General features: G+C 46.3%; 1 long non-coding RNA gene across 1 annotated transcript in view; it reads right to left on the minus strand.

Annotated features, from left to right (window-relative positions):
- Window positions 1-1,122: 1,122 nt before the first annotated feature.
- Window positions 1,123-16,861, minus strand: part of LOC135532169 (uncharacterized) — a 17,527-nt gene continuing 1,788 nt past the window's right edge. Inside the window, exons 2-3 of the long non-coding RNA XR_010454311.1 lie at window positions 7,855-8,003; window positions 1,123-1,257 (exon numbers count right to left, since the gene is read on the minus strand). This is a non-coding gene — a long non-coding RNA (uncharacterized LOC135532169). The remainder of the gene's footprint in view (window positions 1,258-7,854; window positions 8,004-16,861) is intronic.

The following is a 16,861-nucleotide window of genomic DNA, read 5'->3' on the forward strand; positions in this document are numbered from 1 at the left end:
GTCAATGTTACAGCGTTAAAATCCTATACAATGACGATGTATGATGGAGGAGGAGGGAGTTAGTTGTGTTCACTGCAAAGAAAACACAAACCTTACCCAGAAAATCAACGATAGGCAGATTCTCACATACCAATTCTTTATAGTCCCTGTCATTTAAAAACTTTAAAAAACATTATTTTATTTTTTATTGGGGGAGGAGGGGGGGTATAAATGCAAACCTGTTAATCTAATGCAATGTTAATACAAAATAAAAGTCATGATAAATTCCACATTAAAAAAAATGAAATGAAAATAAAATCCTATATACAAACCTCTGTACAAATCGGGAATATGGATAGAAAAAGATGAACCACTGAATAAAATGGATGTTTTCTGTAACTATGGATACAAAAGATAAACCACAGAATAAAAAGCATGTTTTTTGTGACTATGTGCTCCCAGCTCCCAAGAGCAGGTGGGAGGGGTCAGAATGTTGGTCGTCACTCACCAGCCTGTCTATTGGTCAAAGACAGAACCCGAGAACGCTTCATTCACCTGGTTCTGATTCTATATTCATTTCACTCATTCTAAAGGTTCTATAGGTGGAACACGATCTCATAGCATTCTAAAGGCCTGAACTGGTATCACGTGGAGAATGGAGTCCTAGATGGTAGATCGCATCAATAAATTCAGTGACCAGTAATCATGTGAAACTGCTTCACCTATCTACCTATGGTAGAGTAGACCGCATCATCACACTTGAGGCAAAATTGAAAAGGATCAATGAGGCTCTGCCACAAAATGGCACCCTATTCCCAACGTAGTGCACTACTTTTAACCAGAGCCCTATCGGCCGTGGTCAAAAGTAGTGCAATATATAGGGAATAGGGTGCCGTTGGGACACGGACAAGATGAATGGCTCAATAAGGAGTGTTGCCTGAGTGAGATACTCTTCTTCCACTCCTGGTCAGACTGCGGCTGTTTCCCCAAATGGCACCCTGTTCACTTTATAGTGCCCTACGTTTGCCCAGAACCCGATGGTGAAAAGTAGTCCACTATTGGAACTAGGTCGCCATTTTGTTAACGCAGCCTTGTGTTGAGCGGGGATGAGGGGGATGAGGGAGGGGGATTGCAGAGGGAAAGAACCTTGTGTGTTTTAAATCGGGTGTCTTAATGTCATTGTTTATTGTACAATTCCTGAATCGATGGAGGCTTGTTTCCTGGTGGTCTTAGGGGGAGGGGAGGAGGGGTCTTGCTGGGAAGAGGAGGTGGCAAATGCTGTTCAAAAAAGAAGAGAGAGAATACAGAAATATTAAGCCACCTTTATAAGACATTATAAAGGCTTACACATCCTTATAACACCTTGTGAAGCTTTAAACTCAGCTGATACATCCTTAAAAACACGTTGTGAAGCTTTAAACTTAGCGTATACATCCTTATGACACGTTGTGAAGCTTTAAACTCAGCTTATTCATCCTTTTAACACCTTGTGAAGCTTTAAACTCAGCGTACACATCCTTATGACACGTTGTGAAGCTTTAAACTCAGCTTATACATCCTTATAACACCTTGTGAAGCTTTAAACTCAGCTGACACATCCTTATGACACGTTGTGAAGCTTTAAACTCAGCTTATACATCCTTATAACACCTTGTGAAGCTTTAAACTCAGCTTATACATCCTTATAACACCTTGTGAAGCTTTAAACTCAGCTTACACATCCTTATAACACCTTGTGAAGCTTTAAACTCAGCTTATACATCCTTATAACACCTTGTGAAGCTTTAAACTCGGCTTACACATCCTTAAAAACACATTGTGAAGCTTTAAACTCAGCTTACACATCCTTAAAAACACATTGTGAAGCTTTAAACTCAGCTGATACATCCTTATGACACGTTGTGAAGCTTTAAACTCAGCTTATACATCCTTATAACACCTTGTGAAGCTTTAAACTCAGCTTATACATCCTTATAACACCTTGTGAAGCTTTAAACTCAGCTTACACATCCTTATAACACCTTGTGAAGCTTTAAACTCAGCTTCAAGTAGATTAAAGAAAGAGGAATACCCTGGAAATGTAGCAGGTCATCTCACAACTCAGCAGTTAAAGATCCCTGAGATTCTGCTGCCAACATACTGAATCAAATCTCTAGCCACTTTAATAATGGAAACGTTGATGTAATAAACATATCACTGGCCACCTTATATGTTTACATACCCTACATTACTCATCTCATATGTATATACTGTACTCTATACCATCTACTGCATCTTTATGTAATACATGTATCACTAGCCACTTTAAACTATGCCACTTTGTTTACATACCCTACATTACTCATCTCATATGTATATACTGTACTCTATACCATCTACTGCATCTTTATGTAATACATGTATCACTAGCCACTTTAACTATGCCACTTTGTTTACATACTCATCTCATATGTATATACTGTACTCGATACCATCTACTGTATCTTGCCTATGCTGCTCTGTACCATCACTCATTCATATATCTTTATGTACATAATATTTACCCCTTTACACTTGTGTGTATAAGACAGTAGTTTTGGAATTGTTAGTTAGATTACTTGTTGGTTATTACTGCATTGTCGGAACTAGAAGCACAAGCATTTCGCTACACTCGCATTAACATCTGCTAACCATGTGTATGTGACCATTAACATCTGCTTACCATGTGTATGTGACCATTAACATCTGCTAGCCATGTGTATGTGACCATTAACATCTGCTTGCCATGTGTATGTGACCATTAACATCTGCTAACCATGTGTATGTGACCAATAACATCTGCTAACCATGTGTAGGTGACCAATAACATCTGCTAACCATGTGTAGGTGACCATTAACATCTGCTAACCATGTGTATGTGACCATTAACATCTGCTAACCATGTGTATGTGACCAATAACATCTGCTAACCATGTGTACGTGACCATTAACATCTGCTAACCATGTGTACGTGACCATTAACATCTGCTAACCATGTGTATGTGACCAATAACATCTGCTAACCATGTGTGTGACCATTAACATCTGCTAATTGTGTGTATGTGACCATTAACATCTGCTAACCATGTGTATGTGACCAATAACATCTGCTAACCATGTGTATGTGACCATTAACATCTGCTAACCATGTGTATGTGACCATTAACATCTGCTAACCATGTGTACGTGACCATTAACATCTGCTAACCATGTGTACGTGACCATTAACATCTGCTAACCATGTGTATGTGACCATTAACATCTGCTAACCATGTGTATGTGACCATTAACATCTGCTTACCATGTGTATGTGACCATTAACATCTGCTAACCATGTGTATGTGACCATTAACATCTGCTAACCATGTGTATGTGACCATTAACATCTGCTAACCATGTGTATGTGACCATTAACATCTGCTAACCATGTGTATGTGACCATTAACATCTGCTAACCATGTGTATGTGACCATTAACATCTGCTAACCATGTGTATGTGACCATTAACATCTGCTAACCATGTGTATGTGACCATTAACATCTGCTTGCCATGTGTATGTGACCATTAACATCTGCTAACCATGTGTATGTGACCATTAACATCTGCTAACCATGTGTATGTGACCATTAACATCTGCTTGCCATGTGTATGTGACCATTAACATCTGCTAACCATGTGTATGTGACCATTAACATCTGCTAACCATGTGTATGTGACCATTAACATCTGCTAACCATGTGTATGTGACCATTAACATCTGCTAACCATGTGTACGTGACCATTAACATCTGCTAACCATGTGTATGTGACAATTTGATTTGAGATTCTGTAATAGGCTCCAGATATATAAATCAATATTTATAACTGTACATTCCCAGGGATTCATCATCAAAATAATATAGTAGCAGGAAATCTCCTTTCGAATGATTTAACCTTCTAGGCTTGGGGCTGATGATTCAAGCACTTTGAGTGAAACTACAATCCAAGTCAATTCCTGTGTAGGAGACAGGCTGAGGTAGGAGGAGACAGGCTGAGGCAGGAGGAGACAGGCTGAGGCTGGAGGGGACAGGCTGAGGCTGGAGGATACAGGCTGAGGTAGGAGGAGACAGGCTGAGACAGGAGGAGACAGGCTGAGGCAGGAGGAGACAGGCTGAGGCAGGAGGAGACAGGCTGAGGCTGGAGGGGACAGGCTGAGGCTGGAGGATACAGGCTGAGGTAGGAGGAGACAGGCTGAGACAGGAGGAGACAGGCTGAGGTAGGAGGAGACAGGCTGAGAAAGGAGGAGACAGGCTGAGGCTGGAGGGGACAGGCTGAGGTAGGAGGAGACAGGCTGAGGCAGCAGGAGACAGGCTGAGGCAGGAGGAGACAGGCTGAGGCAGGAGGAGACAGGCTGAGGTAGGAGGAGACAGGCTGAGGTAGGAGGAGACAGGCTGAGGCAGCAGGAGACAGGCTGAGGTAGGAGGAGACAGGCTGAGGCTGGAGGAGACAGGCTGAGGTAGGAGGAGACAGGCTGAGGTAGGAGGAGACAGGCTGAGGCAGGAGGAGACAGGCTGAGGTAGGAGGAGACAGGCTGAGGCAGGAGGAGACAGGCTGAGGCTGGAGGGGACAGGCTGAGGTAGGAGGAGACAGGCTGAGGCAGGAGGAGACAGGCTGAGGCAGGAGGAGACAGGCTGAGGCTGGAGGGGACAGGCTGAGGTAGGAGGGGACAGGCTGAGGCTGGAGGAGACAGGCTGAGGCAGGAGGAGACAGGCTGAGGCTGGAGGGGACAGGCTGAGGCTGGAGGATACAGGCTGAGGTAGGAGGAGACAGGCTGAGACAGGAGGAGACAGGCTGAGGTAGGAGGAGACAGGCTGAGGCAGCAGGAGACAGGCTGAGGTAGGAGGAGACAGGCTGAGGCTGGAGGAGACAGGCTGAGGTAGGAGGGGACAGGCTGAGGCTGGAGGAGACAGGCTGAGGCAGGAGGGGACAGGCTGAGGCTGGTGGGGACAGGCTGAGGCTGGAGGAGACAGGCTGAGGTAGGAGGAGACAGTCTGAGACAGGAGGAGACAGGCTGAGGTAGGAGGAGACAGGCTGAGTTAGGAGGGGACAGGCTGAGGCTGGAGGAGACAGGCTGAGGCAGGAGGAGACAGGCTGAGGCAGGAGGGGACAGGCTGAGGCTGGTGGGGACAGGCTGAGGCTGGAGGAGACAGGCTGAGGCTGGAGGAGACAGGCTGAGGCAGGAAGAGACAGGCTGAGGTAGGAGGAGACAGGCTGAGGCAGGAGGAGACAGGCTGAGGCTGGAGGGGACAGGCTGAGGCTGGAGGATACAGGCTGAGGCTGGAGGATACAGGCTGAGGCAGGAGGAGACAGGCTGAGACAGGCTGAGGCTGGAGGGGACAGGCTGAGGTAGGAGGAGACAGGCTGAGGTAGGAGGAGACAGGCTGAGGCAGGAGGAGACAGGCTGAGGTAGGAGGAGACAGGCTGAGGCAGGAGGAGACAGGCTGAGGCTGGAGGGGACAGGCTGAGGTAGGAGGAGACAGGCTGAGGCAGGAGGAGACAGGCTGAGGCTGGAGGGGACAGGCTGAGGTAGGAGGAGACAGGCTGAGGCAGGAGGAGACAGGCTGAGGTAGGAGGAGACAGGCTGAGGCAGGAGGAGACAGGCTGAGGTAGGAAGAGACAGGCTGAGGTAGGAGGAGACAGGCTGAGGCAGGAGGAGACAGGCTGAGGCTGGAGGGGACAGGCTGAGGCTGGAGGATACAGGCTGAGGCAGGAGGAGACAGGCTGAGGCAGGAGGAGACAGGCTGAGGCTGGAGGGGACAGGCTGAGGTAGGAGGAGACAGGCTGAGGTAGGAGGAGACAGGCTGAGGCAGGAGGAGACAGGCTGAGGTAGGAGGAGACAGGCTGAGTCAGGAGGAGACAGGCTGAGGCTGGAGGGGACAGGCTGAGGTAGGAGGAGACAGGCTGAGGCAGGAGGAGACAGGCTGAGGTAGGAGGAGACAGGCTGAGGCAGGAGGAGACAGGCTGAGGTAGGAGGGGACAGGCTGAGGCTGGAGGAGACAGGCTGAGGCAGGAGGAGACAGGCTGAGGCTGGAGGGGACAGGCTGAGGCTGGAGGATACAGGCTGAGGTAGGAGGAGACAGGCTGAGACAGGAGGAGACAGGCTGAGGTAGGAGGAGACAGGCTGAGGCAGCAGGAGACAGGCTGAGGTAGGAGGAGACAGGCTGAGGCTGGAGGAGACAGGCTGAGGTAGGAGGGGACAGGCTGAGGCTGGAGGAGACAGGCTGAGGCAGGAGGGGACAGGCTGAGGCTGGTGGGGACAGGCTGAGGCTGGAGGAGACAGGCTGAGGTAGGAGGAGACAGTCTGAGACAGGAGGAGACAGGCTGAGGTAGGAGGAGACAGGCTGAGGCTGGAGGAGACAGGCTGAGGCAGGAGGAGACAGGCTGAGGCAGGAGGGGACAGGCTGAGGCTGGTGGGGACAGGCTGAGGCTGGAGGAGACAGGCTGAGGCTGGAGGAGACAGGCTGAGGCAGGAGGAGACAGGCTGAGGCAGGTGGAGACAGGCTGAGGTAGGAGGAGACAGGCTGAGGTAGGAGGAGACAGGCTGAGGTAGGAGGAGACAGGCTGAGGCAGGAGGATACAGGCTGAGGCAGGCGGAGACAGGCTGAGGCAGGAGGAGACAGGCTGAGGTAGGAGGAGACAGGCTGAGGTAGGAGGAGACAGGCTGAGGCAGGAGGAGACAGGCTGAGACAGGAAGAGACAGGCTGAGGTAGGAGGAGACAGGCTGAGGCAGCAGGAGACAGGCTGAGGTAGGAGGAGACAGGCTGAGGCAGGAGGAGACAGGCTGAGGTAGGAGGAGACAGGCTGAGGCAGGAGGAGACAGGCTGAGGCAGGAGGAGACAGGCTGAGGTAGGAGGAGACAGGCTGAGGCAGGAGGAGACAGGCTGAGACAGGAAGAGACAGGCTGAGGTAGGAGGAGACAGGCTGAGGCAGCAGGAGACAGGCTGAGGTAGGAGGAGACAGGCTGAGGCAGGAGGAGACAGGCTGAGGTAGGAGGAGACAGGCTGAGGCAGGAGGAGACAGGCTGAGGCAGGAGGAGACAGGCTGAGGCAGGAGGAGACAGGCTGAGGCAGGAGGAGACAGGCTGATGATGGGCTGTTGTTCCATTAACCGTAGTATTGACCCTCCCTCCCTCCCTCCCTCCCTCCCTCCCTCCCTCCCTCCCTCCCCCTCCCGATGAAGGGCTGTTGTTCCATTAACCGTAGTATTGACCCTCCCTCCCTCCCTCCCTCCCTCCCTCCCTCCCTCCCTCCCTCCCTCCCTCCCTCCCTCCCTCCCTCCCTCCCCCGTGATGAAGGGCTGTTATTCCATTAACCGTAGTATTGACCCTCCCTCCCTCCCTCCCCCCCTCCCCCCTCCCTCCCTCCCTCCCTCCCCCTCCCTCCCTCCCTCCCTCCCTCCCTCCCTCCCTCCCTCCCTCCCTCCCTCCCTCCCTCGTGATGAAGGGCTGTTGTTCCATTAACCGTAGTATTGACCCTCCCCCCCCCCCCCCTCCCTCCCTCCCTCCCTCCCTCCCTCCCTCCCTCCCTCCCTCCCTCCCTCCCTCCCTCCCTCCCTCCCTCCCTCCCTCGTGATGAAGGGCTGTTGTTCCATTAACCGCAGTATTGACCCTCCCTCCCTCCCTCCCTCCCTCCCTCCCTCCCTCGTGATGATGGGCTGTTGTTCCATTAACCATAGTATTGACCCTCCCTCCCTCCCTCCCTCCCTCCCTCCCTCCCTCCCTCCCTCCCTCCATGGTGATGATGGGCTGTTGTTCCATTAACCATAGTATTGACATGGCATCATTAAGGTGCTGTTCTTAGCCCACATTAAAAACCTACCCTTTGATGGTGTGTCAGGGGAGGGGTGGAGGGACTCGTCAAGTCTTGATTATCTCCTAGCAGGTTCCCATAATCAGCAGAGATGCCCTTCACGGGCAGGGGGGGAGGAGTCTCTCCTTTATCAACCCCCATCCCGTTCAGCTCCAGACCTGAGAGACAGACAGAGAGACAGACAGAGACAGAGAGAGACAGAGAGACAGACAGAGAGAGACAGACAGACAGAGAGAGACAGACAGAGAGAGAGAGACAGACAGAGAGAGAGACAGACAGAGAGACAGACAGAGAGAGACAGACAGACAGAGACAGACAGAGAGAGAGAGACAGACAGAGAGAGAGAGACAGACAGACAGAGAGAGAGACAGACAGAGAAAGAGACAGACAGAGAGAGACAGACAGAGAGAGAGACAGACAGACAGAGAGAGAGTCAGACAGAGAGAGACAGACAGACAGAGAGAGAGACAGACAGAGAGATAGACAGAGAGAGAAAGACAGACAGACAGAGAGAGACAGACAGAGAGACAGACAGACAGACAGACAGACAGAGAGAGAGAGACAGAGAGAGAGACAGACAGATGGAGAGAGAGAGACGGAGAGAGAGAGACAGAGAGACAGACAGAGAGACAGACAGAGAGAGAGACAGAGGTCAATCTTTATTTCTGAGGTCACCACTCATCCCCAAGGGAAACAGCTGAATGCATATGACAGCAACAACACTGGAAACCAGAGATGCTCTGAAACACATGATGACTGTGATGGTTTGTGGGGAAACTGTCTTTTCAAAGATGAGGAACATCTGGTCTGGTCTGGTCTGGTCTGGTCTGGTCTGGTCTGGTCTGGTCTGTCTGTCTGTCAGTCAGTCAGGTCTGGTCTGTCTAGCTTTATTTATTCACACCAAACAAAAACAAGCTATAGACAACAACAAGAGACAGACAACAACAAGAGACAACAAACACAGTTTGCAGGTGTGGCTGGATGCTCAAAGGCTGATATAACAACCAGAATAAAGACGGTATACAATACACAAGTACCAGAATTAACACACAACATACTAATTATTCAGATTGTGCCAGTGGCGACTGCGTCTTGCACACTTTCTTTTGTGTGATGAGTAATCTGTAGGTAGGAGGCGTCTGTACTGGCCCAGACTATATTACAGTACATGAGATCTGGGTCAACGCAGCTCGAGTGCAGAGTTGAGAAGCAAACCTGATGAACCAAACCACTCTGATGGTTCCAACAGATTTCATCACTTTGCTACAGACAAAATGAATATGTTCCTACCAGGATAACGTTTCATCAATTAGAGCTCTGAGGAATCTAGTGGATGTGGCTTGTTCCATTTAATTGAGTATAGTAAAGTTGAATGTATTAATGTTTAAAGATAATTTGTTTATCTGGAATCATTTAGAAAATGTGGCCATGCCTGAGTTGGTTTCATTTAATTAGTGAATCAAAAATGCTTGGGTGATACAATCTAATTGGTATCATCAGTAAAGAGAAGGGAGGTACGGTAGAAGACCCAACAGCAAGGTCATTGATATAGACTAGGAATAACAAAGGGCAAAATAGTACGATCCACTATGAAAACTAGACTGGTAAAACCCTCACCCTCCACTATGAAAACTAGACTGGTAAAACCCTCACCCTCCACTATGAAAACTAGACTGGTAAAACCCTCACCCTCCACTATGAAAACTAGACTGGTAAAACCCTCACCCTCCACTATGAAAACTAGACTGGTAAAACCCTCACCCTCCACTATGAAAACTAGACTGGTAAAACCCTCACCCTCCACTGTGAAAACTAGACTGGTAATACCCTCACCCTCCACTATGAAAACTAGACTGGTAAAACCCTCACCCTCCACTATGAAAACTAGACTGGTAAAACCCTCACCCTCCACTATGAAAACTAGACTGGTAAAACCCTCACCCTCCACTATGAAAACTAGACTGGTAAAACCCTCACCCTCCACTATGAAAACTACACTGGTAAAACAATCACCCTCCACTATGAAAACTAGACTGGTAAAACCCTCACCCTCCACTATGAAAACTAGACTGGTAAAACCCTCACCCTCCACTATGAAAACTAGACTGGTAAAACCCTCACCCTCCACTATGAAAACTAGACTGGTAAAACCCTCACCCTCCACTATGAAAACTAGACTGGTAAAACCCTCACCCTCCACTATGAAAACTAGACTGGTAAAACCCTCACCCTCCACTATGAAAACTAGACTGGTAAAACCCTCACCCTCCACTATGAAAACTAGACTGGTAATACCTCACCCTCCACTATGAAAACTAGACTGGTAAAACCCTCACCCTCCACTATGAAAACTAGACTGGTAAAACCCTCACCCTCCACTATGAAAACTAGACTGGTAAAACCCTCACCCTCCACTATGAAAACTAGACTGGTAAAACCCTCACCCTCCACTATGAAAACTAGACTGGTAAAACCCTCACCCTCCACTATGAAAACTAGACTGGTAAAACCCTCACCCTCCACTATGAAAACTAGACAGGTAAAACCCTCACCCTCCACTATGAAAACTAGACTGGTAAAACCCTCACCCTCCACTATGAAAACTAGACTGGTAAAACCCTCACCGCTAACCCTCACCCTCCACTATTAAAACTAGACTGGTAAAACCCTCACCACTAACCCTCACCCTCCACTATTAAAACTAGACTGGTAAAACCCTCACCACTAACCCTCACCCTCCACTATGAAAACTAGACTGGTAAAACCCTCACCCTCCACTATGACAACTAGACTGGTAAAACCCTCACCACTAACCCTCACCCTCCACTATGACAACTAGACTGATAAAACCCTCACCACTAACCCTCACCCTCCACTATGACAACTAGACTGGTAAAACCCTCACCACTAACCCTCACCCTCCACTATGACAACTAGACTGATAAAACCCTCACCACTAACCCTCACCCTCCACTATGACAACTAGACTGGTAAAACCCTCACCACTAACCCTCACCCTCCACTATGACAACTAGACTGGTAAAACCCTCACCACTAACCCTCACCCTCCACTATGACAACTAGACTGGTAGAACCCTCACCACTAACCCTCACCCTCCACTATGACAACTAGACTGGTAGAACCCTCACCACTAACCCTCACCCTCCACTATGAAAACTAGACTGGTAAAACCCTCACCCTCCACTATGACAACTAGACTGGTAAAACCCTCACCACTAACCCTCACCCTCCACTATGACAACTAGACTGGTAGAACCCTCACCACTAACCCTCACCCTCCACTATGAAAACTAGACAGGTTTTGAACCCTGTGTCACACCACAGGATATCTTGGCCCTGGTAGATACACAGCCGTCTGCATTAACACATTGTTCTCTATCATAAACATGAACTATATATCCAGTTATATGTTAAATCATGACAAACATAATAATGCAATCTAGAAAGTAATATTTAATGATCGACCGTGTCAAACGCTTTGGGATAAATCTCAAAAGATACCGTTCATTGTTGTTCACGGATGTAAAGATTTTATCCACAAGTTGCGAAAGAGCCGTATCTGTGCTCATATAGAATACAGTGTTGGTTTAAATGTTTCAGCATTCTCTTATACACCAATTTTTTAGGACTTTAGAAAAACATGGTAGTACAGATATTTGGGGCGATAATTTGTAAAATATCTTGGATCTTCAGATTTATAGAGAGGTATAACTTGGGCGATTTTCGAATCTTTAGGAACAATACCAGTTGGGATTGATTTGGTGAAGATGGACGTTACAAAGAGGCTCGGAGATCGAGGAAGACGCCGATTTCACCACAGAGACACCGATGTCATCATGACCTGCCGCTGATATCTTTAAGTTACCGATGACCTCCATCGCCTCCCATCAGGAGGATCACACTGAAGCAGAGAAGGGACATGTAACCCAGGGATTTCCATCCGTTTTCTCTGTTGTCTTTGACAGAGAGGAACCCACATTCAAAAAAAAGACGTTTTTTTTTTTTTAAATTTAACTGACATGAAATAACATCAGGATCAGTATCGGTCTGATTTCCAACAGGACATTGACATGGGGGAGTTGTACAGGCCTTTTTCTTACTCAACAGATGATTGATGAACCTTTTACACAACTTTTTTCGTACTGAGGGTTTTTTGAGACCGGGTTGAGAAAACCCAAGGTTTCCAGAACCGTCTGCTGCTCTCTCACGTGACTTAACGAAGGGAAAGCAGTGGTGAAATACAACAATTGAAAGATGTGAGTCTGGCAGGCAGACTCCAAATCAGCCTGAATATATATATATATATATATATATATATATATATATATATATATATATATATATATATCATCAATCAACATCTTAAAGCGATCATAATTACTTGAGTTAAATATTCTACATTCTACTAATCATTCCCATCTGTTCATTTTCCAGTTGCCGAAGAAAAGTGGAAAGTGGTCATGAATTTCAATAAAAGTACACCTGCATTAGTCACATTATTTAAACAATCAATAAGGGAGGCAGGTGGACTGGTCAGTCTCGTGGGCTTATAGACGATGGGATACAGATAGCTGCAGTATAAACTATTCAACAAGGCAGGTGGACTGGTCAGTCTCGTGGGCTTATAGACGATGGGATACAGATAGCTGCAGTATAAACTATTCAACAAGGCAGGTGGACTGGTCAGTCTCGTGGGCTTATAGACGATGGGATACAGATAGCTGCAGTATAAACTATTCAACAAGGCAGGTGGACTGGTCTCGTGGGCTTATAGACGATGGGATACAGATAGCTGCAGTATAAACTATTCAACAAGGCAGGTGGACTGGTCGTGGGCTTATAGACGATGGGATACAGATAGCTGCAGTATAAACTATTCAACAAGTCAGATGTCACTGAGTGCTTCTCGCTTTCTAAATACGTTTACGTTGTAATCACCCAATAGAAATCACCCAATTCTTGTAATCACCCAATAGAAATCACCCAATCCTTGTAATCACCCAATAGAAAACACATTTTTAGCTTCACTATTAACTTCTTCGATATAGGGGGCGCTCTTTTAATTTTTGGATAAAAAAAACGTTCCCGTTTAAACAAGATATTTTGTCACGAAAAGATGCTCAACTATGCATATAACATTTACATTTAAGTCATTTAGCAGACGCTCTTATCCAGAGCGACTTACAAATTATAATTGACAGCTTTGGAAAGAAAACACTCTGACGTTAACAAAACTGCAAAGATATTGTCTGTGAGTGCCACAGAACTAATGCTACAGGCGAAACCAAGATGAAATTTCATACAGGAAATGCCCGAGATTTTGAATGCGCTGTGTTCCAATGTCTCCTTATATGGCTGTGAATGCGCCAGGAATGAGCCTACACTTTCTGTCATTTCCCCAAGGTGTCTGCAGCATTGTGACGTATTTGTAGGCATATCATTGGAAGATTGACCATAAGAGACTACATTTACCAGGTGTCTGCTTGGTGTCCTCCGTCGAAATTATTGCGCAATCTCCAGCTGCGTCCACTTTTCCATTTGGTTCAGAGGAGAAAGGCAACTGCCACAAATGATTTATCATCGACTAGATGTGTGAAAAACACCTTGAGGATTGATTCTAAACAACGTTTGCCGTGTTTCTTTCGATATTATGGAGTTAATTTGGAAAAAGTTTGGCGTTGTAATGACAGAATTTTCGTTTTTTCTGAGCCAAACGTGATGAACAAAACGGAGCGATTTTCCTACACAAATAATCTTTTTGGAAAAACTGAACATTTTCTATCTAACAGAGTCTCCTCATTGAAAACATCCGAAGTTCTTCAAAGGTAAATTATTTTATTTGAATGCTTTTCTTGTTTTTGTGAAAATGTTGCCTGCTGAATGCTAGGCTTAATGCTATGCTAGCTATCAATACTCTTACACAAATGCTTGTGTAGCTATGGTTGAAAAGCATATTTTGAAAATCTGAGATGACAGTGTTGTTAACAAAAGGCTAAGCTTGTGAGCCAATATATTTATTTCATTTCATTTGCGATTTTCATGAATAGTTAACGTTGCGTTATGCTAATGAGCTTGAGGCTATGATTACATTCCCGGATACGGGATTGCTCGACATTAGAGGTTAATCCAATCCCAGGTCGATGCAAGGATATCAACGAAACTACCAATGTCAGAATCGGGTGGCCGATCGATGCATCCAATCACCGCTTGTTTTAACACCAAGAAATGAACACGAGGGAATTTCTATCAACAGAGATTCAACAACATTGTTATCAGATGGAAGTGTGAGGTCCTCTCTTACAAAGAAGAGAACACGTTAATGAACACAAAATGGCCGCTCCTCCTGCCACTCTTGATGTTCTCCAGTGGTGAATGGCTTACAAAGAAGAGAACATGTTCATGAACACAAAATGGACGCTCCTCCTGCCACTCTTGATGTTCTCCAGTGGTGAACAGCATTATAAAGGAGACCTGTCATGAAGCATTGATGTTCTCCAGTGGTGAACAGCATTATAAAGGAGACCTGTCATGAAGCGTTGATGTTCTCCAGTGGTGAACAGCATTATAAAGGAGATGAAGCGTTGATGTTCTCCAGTGGTGAACAGCATTATAAAGGAGATGAAGCGTTGATGTTCTCCAGTGGTGAACAGCATTATACAGGAGACCTGTCATGAAGCGTTGATGTTCTCCAGTGGTGAACAGCATTATAAAGGAGATGAAGCGTTGATGTTCTCCAGTGGTGAACAGCATTATAAAGGAGATGAAGCGTTGATGTTCTCCAGTGGTGAACAGCATTATAAAGGAGATGAAGCGTTGATGTTCTCCAGTGGTGAACAGCATTATAAAGGAGATGAAGCGTTGATGTTCTCCAGTGGTGAACAGCATTATAAAGGAGATGAAGCGTTGATGTTCTCCAGTGGTGAACAGCATTATAAAGGAGATGAAGCGTTGATGTTCTCCAGTGGTGAACCGCATTATAAAGGAGACCTGTCATGAAGCGTTGATGTTCTCCAGTGGTGAATGGCATTATAAAGGAGATGAAGCGTTGATGTCTCAGAGTCGACCATGTTTCTGAAAGGGTTAGAGACCACGTTATCAGAGTTGATGTCCTTGGTTTCATTAATTTCTAACAGGTTAAAGACCATGTTATCAGAGTTGATGTCCTTGGTTTCATTAATATCTAACGGGTTAGAGACCATGTTATCAGAGTTGATGTCCTTAGCTTCATTAATATCTAATGGGTTAGAGACCATGTTATCAGAGTTGATGTCCTTGGTTTCATTAATATCTAATGGGTTAGAGACCATGTTATCAGAGTTGATGTCCTTGGCTTCATTAATATCTAACGGGTTAGAGACCATGTTATCAGAGTTGATATCCTTGGCTTCATTAATATCTAACGGGTTAGAGACCATGTTATCAGAGTTGATGTCCTTGGTTTCATTAATTTCTAACAGGTTAAAGACCATGTTATCAGAGTTGATGTCCTTGGTTTCATTAATATCTAATGGGTTAGAGACCATGTTATCAGAGTTGATGTCCTTGGCTTCATTAATATCTAACGGGTTAAAGACCATGTTATCAGAGTTCCTGCCTAACTAGAGAGATACACAGTGGGAATCATCCAGAGTGGGCAGAAACACAGGGTGTACTGGACATAGCATGTCCAATACAACCATACATTGGTGTTAGTTTTATCAGGAGATGTAGGGTTCCTTCAGGTGATTTAGGTTCACTTCAGGTGATTTAGGGTTCCTTCAGGTGATTTAGGGTTCCTTCAGGTGATTTAGGGTTCCCTTCAGGTGATTTAGGTTCCTTCAGGCGATTTAGGTTCCCTTCAGTTGATTTAGGTTCCCTTCAGGTGATTTAGGGTTCCTTCAGGTGATTTAGGGTTCCTTCAGGCGATTTAGGGTTCCTTCAGGCGATTTAGGGTTCCTTCAGGTGATTTGGGGTTTCTTCAGGTGATTTGGGGTTTCTTCAGGTGATTTAGGGTTCCTTCAGGTGATTTAGGTACCCTTCAGGTGATTTAGGGTTCCTTCAGGTGATTTAGGGTTCCTTCAGGTGATTTAGGGTTCCTTCAGGTGATTTAGGGTTCCTTCAGGTGATTTAGGGTTCCTTCAGGCGATTTAGGTTCCCTTCAGGCGATTTAGGTTCCCTTCAGGCGATTTAGGTTCCCTTCAGGTGATGTAGGGTTCCTTCAGGTGATTTAGGGTTCCTTCAGGTGATTTAGGGTTCCTTCAGGCGATTTAGGGTTCCTTCAGGTGATTTGGGGTTTCTTCAGGTGATTTGGGGTTTCTTCAGGTGATTTGGGGTTTCTTCAGGTGATTTAGGGTTCCTTCAGGTGATTTAGGGTTCCTTCAGGTGATTTAGGGTTCCTTCAGGTGATTTAGGGTTCCTTCAGGTGATTTAGGTTCCCTTCAGGTGATTTAGGGTTCCTTCAGGTGATTTAGGGTTCCTTCAGGTGATTTAGGGTTCCTTCAGGTGATTTAGGGTTCCTTCAGGTGCCCTTCAGGTGATTTAGGTTCCTTCAGGTGATTTAGGGTTCCTTCAGGTGATTTGGGGTTTCTTCAGGTGATTTAGGTTCCCTTCAGGTGATTTGGGGTTTCTTCAGGTGATTTAGGGTTCCTTCAGGCACATGGCTCTCCTGAGAAACTCCTCCTTGTCTTTGACCCTGAGCAGTTTCATCATTATAGATCTGGGCCGTCAACTGGAAAGAAAGAGCCATTCCTATTGGTCCCTCCATCTCCATGGTTTAGGGTCCAGTTTGAGTTCATCTGCCATGAGTTTATTGGCAGTGACTTCGGTGTCATGCCAAGATTCAGTCTATACCAAGTTTCACCCCCTCTATCTATCACCATACACTGCCTCTATCTATCACCATACACTGCCTCTATCTATCACCATACACTGCCTCTATCTATCACCATACACTGCCTCTATCTATCACCATACACTGCCTCTATCTATCACCATACACTGCCTCTATCTATCACC

This window comes from Oncorhynchus masou, unplaced genomic scaffold (assembly GCF_036934945.1).
Source record: "Oncorhynchus masou masou isolate Uvic2021 unplaced genomic scaffold, UVic_Omas_1.1 unplaced_scaffold_1753, whole genome shotgun sequence".
NCBI lineage: Eukaryota > Metazoa > Chordata > Actinopteri > Salmoniformes > Salmonidae > Oncorhynchus > Oncorhynchus masou.